The sequence below is a fragment of the Perca fluviatilis genome, chromosome 6 (assembly GCF_010015445.1).
Source record: "Perca fluviatilis chromosome 6, GENO_Pfluv_1.0, whole genome shotgun sequence".
NCBI classification, from domain to species: Eukaryota; Metazoa; Chordata; class Actinopteri; order Perciformes; family Percidae; genus Perca; species Perca fluviatilis.
Genome location: NC_053117.1, coordinates 14,797,267 through 14,804,250, shown reverse-complemented (window position 1 = coordinate 14,804,250; position 6,984 = coordinate 14,797,267).

Here is a 6,984-nt window from a genome sequence, read left to right as displayed (position 1 = left end):
GGCTGATAGAATTTTACAACCTTGGAGGGAAACTCTCTGACAATTCAAGGAAAAGTAACTCTGATAAATACATTAGTAATTCCACAATTTGTTCACTTATTAATGCTTCTTCCTTCACCTAGCACAAAATTCTTTAAACAGTTTGAACAAAAAATTTTCAAATTTATATGGAATGATAAACCAGATAAAATTAAAAGGCAATATTTATATAATTCTTATGATAACGGTGGACTGAAGTTAAAAAATCTTCAAATGATGGACTGTTCCTTGAAAGCCTCTTGGGTGACTAAAATTTATCACAACAAACAATGGATTACGAGCCAGAGATTATATTCAGCCTTTTCCTTCTTTTCGAATAATTTGTTTCCTTTTACCAATTAAAAACAATACATATTGATAAACTATTTCAAAGTAGTTTAAAAGAATTATCACCATTCTTCAAGGATGCACTGAAGGCTTGGTTGAATTTCCAGTACTACCCTCCAGATACAATTCAAGATATTCAGACACAGTTGCTATGGATGAATTCCAAAATTATGGTTGGAGACAGGCCATTGTTGTGGGAGGAATGTTGTTAAAAATGGGTTAATTTTTGTCAATGACCTTTTAGACTTATCTGGAGATTTTATTTCTTATGAAAACTTGAAAACATTTTTTAGCATTTCTCTCGATCGGTTACAATTTAACCAGTTAATTTCTGCAATTCCCCAAATTTGGAAAAAGAAATTGCAAAATGATAAGAAGAATAAATTAATGGTTTGTCTCCCACCAATAAGATGTTTAAAATGGTTATCTGGTGCAAAGATAAATAAAATAATATATGTTTGGAAAGTAAATATCACAGGCACTGCACTTTTTCCACACAGAACCTGCTTGTTTTGGGAAGACGAATTTAATGAACCAATTTTGTGGAAAGATTACTTTAAAACAATTTATAGAACTACAATTGATTCATATTCCAGAATATTTCAACTTAAAATCTTTTATAAAATTATTGCAACAAAAAAGTCTCTGGTTAAGTGGCAGATAGAAAAAGACCCTTGTTGCAGGTTCTGTGGGGATGAGGAGGAAGACCTGATGCATTTGTTTTATTTTTGCCCCGTAGGTGGCTAAATTTTGGACCAAGATACAGATATGGTTAAGGTCTATGGATATTGTTTTGCGAATCACACCTCAGAATGTTTTGTTATGTGTATATGAGGGTAAATGTAATCACTTTTTGAATATGATTGTTTTGATAGGTAAAATGTTTATTTTTAAAGCTAAAACTACATCAAATTTATGTATAAAACACTTTAAGAATAGAGTTTATCATCAGCATATGCTGGAAACAATCATAGCGCGAATAACAACAGAATAATTAAATACGAAAAAGAAATGGAATGTTTGTTTACTTGAATTAGAGGATTGATTTATATTAATTTTTTTTTTTTTTTTTTTCTTTGTTGTTTCTTTATTTTGTTTGCTTTGTGCTTTTTTATTTTATAGTGTTTTTTTTGTTTTTTTTTGTTAAAACACTACGAATGTGGAGTTGAATGTGGTGGTGATTGTGGTGTGAATACATGGGAGGGTGGTAGGGGTGGGTGGGGGTGTTTGAAGCTTGTTTTGTCTTTGTAATTCTTAATTTGTTCTATGTATTAGATTCTAAATAAAGATTTAAAAAAAAAAAAAAAAAAAAAAAAAAAAAAAAAAAATATACACTTTAGGAATTCATCAGCTTTTTGTTGCTTTCAGATTCATATTTTGGATATTAAAAGGATAAATTGCTTTACTTCCACTTGATAACTGCACATCATGTTAGTGTGTCCTGCACTAAAATACTGGATACATTTAGAGGTCTAGGCGGTTACACTGAGGCAACATAACACTGTGTGCAGACTTCATCATCACCTTAAGTGAAATAGTAGTTAGTCAGTAAAATAAAAGATATGATGGTAAATGATTAATTATAGTCAACGTGCTGCTGACATCAATGGAAAGTGTGACTGCAGTAAAGCAGATCATAAAGTGTATCGACAGGTAAAAAAATACTGACTGATGTTCCTTTTAAAAGGTCAGACAGCAGAATAAAAACATTCAATATTCACTCAGAACAGAGAAGTCACACACACACACACGCGCACACACACACACGCGCACACACACACACACGCACACACACACACACACACACACACACACACACACACACACACACACACACACACACACACACACACACACACACACAGCGTTTTGTCCAGGTCCAGGTAATAACCTGCAGACTGCAGCCAAGGACAGCACCTGAACACCACACACAAAGATAACACACACACACACACACTCACACACACACACACACACACACACACACACACACACACTCGTACACACACACAAAACATACTGCAATTATGAGTTATTGATTTCTCCACAAAGTAGCAGCTGTATCTGCAGTGTGTGTGTGTGTGTGTGCTATATGTTTTCTAAGTGTGGCGCTTGTTTTTGTTGTGTTTGCAGCCAGTAGAGGTGGAGACAGTCTCTGCAGGAGGTTGTGATAATGTCTCTCACCGGCTGCTGTGATTTTAAAATAAAGATAATGGACAATTGTCAGAATTTCTTAAGTAAAGTGCAAATCATGCTTACAAGTAGGGATGTTGAAATGAATCATTGCATCGATACATCGCGATGTGGACCTAGACGATTCTGCATCGATTCAGTGACAGACCATAATCGATTATTGCCTACTGATATCACTTGTTGATTTTCCGGTCGCTCCCTTTTTTGTTATTGCCTTTTGTCTGTTGTCTGCTGTGTTCAAACTCCGCTATATTCAGGAAGGGTCTTTTTTAAGAGTAGATACAATAAAAAAGGGGAGTTCATATATAGCTGACTGCTTGAATTTGTTGATCACACAAGCTGGTTGGGGTGTAAAAGGCATGACAGCCACCAGCTCCTACCACACAAAACCAACTACATTTCATATGCCTACTACACATCATGACACTTCACAACTGTGGCTAGTGAACAGCATTCGCTGCATTTTGCAACCCACCACAAACAAGCACCTTAACATATACAAAACAGTAGCAGCCCGAAAAAAATCAGTTGGCACAGCGTCCAGATTAGATTTTAAATAACTCACCGTATGAAAACAAAGTTTTTCTGTAACTTAACTGCTAGAGTTGAATGCGTCTCAAAACTCCCGGCTGCCATCGTGAACCAACTAGCTAGCTTGTTTATCGCCGATAGCTTGTGATCAAGGGAGTAAGTGAGCGCCTGGCAAGCGTAGCTCCTATGGCGCCATTTTGATGCTAACAAGCACTCACCCCACGTTAGCATCCCATTGACTGCCATTCATTTTGACGTCACTTTGACAGCGAATAACTTTACATCTGAAGCGTTTAAAGACTCTATTTGTCCATTTCTAAAGAAACACGACAATGTATAAAAGGCTCCATTAGGCCTACCTTGTATCTCATGTTATGGCTCCGTAGCAGACGTTTTTGTAATGATGACTTTTAAAATACAATCTTTTCAAATATCTAAGGGCCTAGATGGCTTGTGTCTTGACACTTTTAAACACAATAGTAAAGAAGTGTCTCTACATTACAGTAAATATCCTCTTCACTCTCCATTTTGAGGTCATTTTCATTTGGATTTGTTTGATCAGTGTGCCATGGGTTTTAAGTGGTGTGTGTGACAGATTTTTTTAATGAAGCAGCTGCAGGTAAACAGCTCCACCCGCTGGATAGTTTCAATAAAGTTAAGTTTGTAATTCTTTAATGGCCCTGGACCTTCCACACCAACCCGATAATCGGCCGTCGGACAGTCTGGCGAGGTCAGTGACTCGAGTCTGTTCGGTGTGTTCCGTGCCGTCGTCTGTCGGCCTTCATTTTGGCCGACCTGACTTGCTGGGTCAGAGGGCGGGCAGTCGGACTCACCCGGAAATAACGAGCGGGATGAATGACCAACACCTCTCAAAATTTGACGAAAATCTTTTAAACTGACCTTTGTCGATCAGAAATGAAGACAGATTCAGCAACTGCATGGCCTATTTCGCGCTTAAAATGTTTTCAGAAACACGTTTCGGTTAACTATTTCTATAAAATGCAAGATCGTATTTCTTGGGGAGCCGACTGATCAGTCCGACTTTTCTGCCGACGGTCGGCCGTCCGGTTGGTGTGTCAGGGGCTTGACAATGGATGCTGAAACATGAAGCAATATGATATATCTACAAGGGGCAATGTATCTTTTGGTCATTCCATTTTCATTTCATAAACAGCTATTAAAAAGTTTGTAAAAAAACGAATGGTTATTTGATTTTCGTTATAAAATACATAATTTGAATTTGAAATACAAGGCGTTTTTTCCTTTTCCTGGTCAAAAGGGGATGAGAGATATTTAAAAATATGATTTCATTTTCATTTTCTATTTCATATAACAAATAAAATCACTCGAAAATAGAAACGAAACAAGGCCTGTTTTTTTTCATATTCAGAGACCAGATGTCAATTCCAATGCAACAGCGCCAGTGTACCAGTGTTGCTTTCAGCACAGGCTAAAATGACTTTGGAACATAGACTGTTAATATTAATATTTACAGTCTATGCTTTGGAACCCTACTCTCATGATGCTTGAGCGGACTTTAATTTCAAAATGTCACATTTATTTATTTCCCTCTCCCTGCCTCCCTCTGACTCTCCGTCTCTTAGTACAGGCATTATGCAACATGACCCCACACACAAAACTCTTTCAACTGATCTAGTCTCATAAAAGTCTCCCCTATAACATATAAAAAGTCCTTGAAAAATACTGAAATCAGTAATGCCATTTCCCATTGCAGCCTATGTTAAAGAGACACTTGGGAGAACATTTTATCTAACAGATATCGCCATTAAACTCCCCCAGTTTATAATTTATATTAAGACAACAATCTGTTGTATTACAAGTATTCTGAACATGGATGTTTAATTATGCAAATGACTGAAGCATTGTCTACTTAAATGTGCAAATTTGCATAAATAATGGTGTTTCAGTATTTTTCAACTTTGAGCCACATGACTGTGTACAGGACAGTGTCTTACTGTCCCCGGACAGTCATGGAGTCACAGGACAGTGTCTGGGAGTCAAAGGACAGTGTCTGACTGTCCCAGGACAGTCATGGGAGTCACAGGACAGTGTCTGGGAGTCACAGGACAGTGTCTGACTGTCCCAGGACAGTCATGGGAGTCACAGGACAGTGTCTGACAGTCCCAGGACAGTCATGGGAGTCACAGGACAGTGTCTGGGAGTCACAGGACAGTGTCTGACTGTCCCAGGACAGTCATGGGAGTCACAGGACAGTGTCTGACAGTCCCAGGACAGTCATGGGAGTCACAGGACAGTGTCTGTGTACAGGACACTACTAACAGGACAGGACAGTTTTTGCTGCCACTGCTGCTGGAGAAACACTGGAGCTGTTGCCTTGGAAATGACAACATCTGGTCTCAGAATATAAAAAATCACTAGAAAACATTTCTGTTTTCTAGTGATTTTATTTTTTGTTATATGAAATAGAAAATGAACATGAAAGCATATTTTAATTTCTCTCATCCCCTTTTGACCATGAAAAGGAAAAAACGCCCTTGCATTTCAATTTTCAAATTTTGTATTTTAAAAACGAAAATCAAACAACCATTAGTTTTTTTACTACCCGTTTATGTAAGGAAAATTGACTGAACAAAAGATACACTTACGTACAAGTTGAATATTCTCTGCCGACCAGCCCCCCCCCCCCATAAAGCTAGTGGTCCGTTTACTTTTTCGTTCATTCGATTTTCATTTCATAAACAGGTATTGAAAAAAGAAAAACGATGGTTATTTGATTTTCGTTTTAAAATACAACATTTGAAATTGAAATACAAGGCATGTTTTCCTTTTCATGGTCAACAGGGGATGGGAGAAATTTAAAATATGCTTTGATTTTCATTTTCTATTTTATATAACAAAAATAAAATCACTCGGAAATAGAAATTAAAAAAGTCTTGTTTTTTCATATACAGAGACCGGATGTTGTCATTTCCAAGGCAACAGCGCCAGCCTAGTATACCAGTGTTGCTTTCAGCCCAGGCTAAAATGACTTTGGAAACCTGTACTCTTGATAATGCTTGGGGGGAATTTTATTTAATAATGTCACATGTATTTATTCCCCTCTCTCCCTGCCTCCCTCTGACTCTCTGTCTCTACCTGCCGCAGACAACTTCGCCCCAAGAGAGTCGAACCAGCTGAGGAAACAGACTTTCAGTCCACGGCTGCAACGTTACCGTTACGCCACCGTTAACAATCCCAGCAAACTTTCTGTTGCTGATCTGGCAGAGTCACCGGGGGTTCAGGATCAGATCATGGTGATCAGACCTCCGGTGCTGGGTCTAATATTCTAATATTAGCTGCTGCTGCAGCTAGCTAGCAGATAGCCACCAGCCCTGTGACCTCGGTCCCCGCGGTTCGCTCCCCGGTGTTGACTGACTCTGGTCCGTCTGCAGAGCTGCGTTACCCGCTCTAGCTGAGCTGGGAATCTGCCGCGCTCGGGATTTATTCATATTTTATTTTATTTGAAGATAGTAATATGCTATGATGCACTGATGCCAGGCTGGCTGGCTAGCTGCTTTTAGTCTGAGTCTGCATGTGAGATAACCAAACTTCCTTTAAATATAACGTGCATATAAATAGATGGAATAAATAAAAGTCCCTCGAAATAAATATAAGTAAAACATACATGTATTTAGGCTATTGAACTATTATGATTAATGCCTATGTTCATGTGTATTGCCTCTTTTATGTATTTCATGATCTATTTCATAGCCATATATTTATGTAAAGGGGGGCAAAAAACGGAATTTAGGCTACAGATTCCCTCAGCTTCAGCAGGGACATTCTAAAACGCTTAACGTGAAAAAGCTTAACTTTAATGTACCTAAACAATGATCAATCAGCTATCAGTCAATTATCAGTCAGATAACGTCC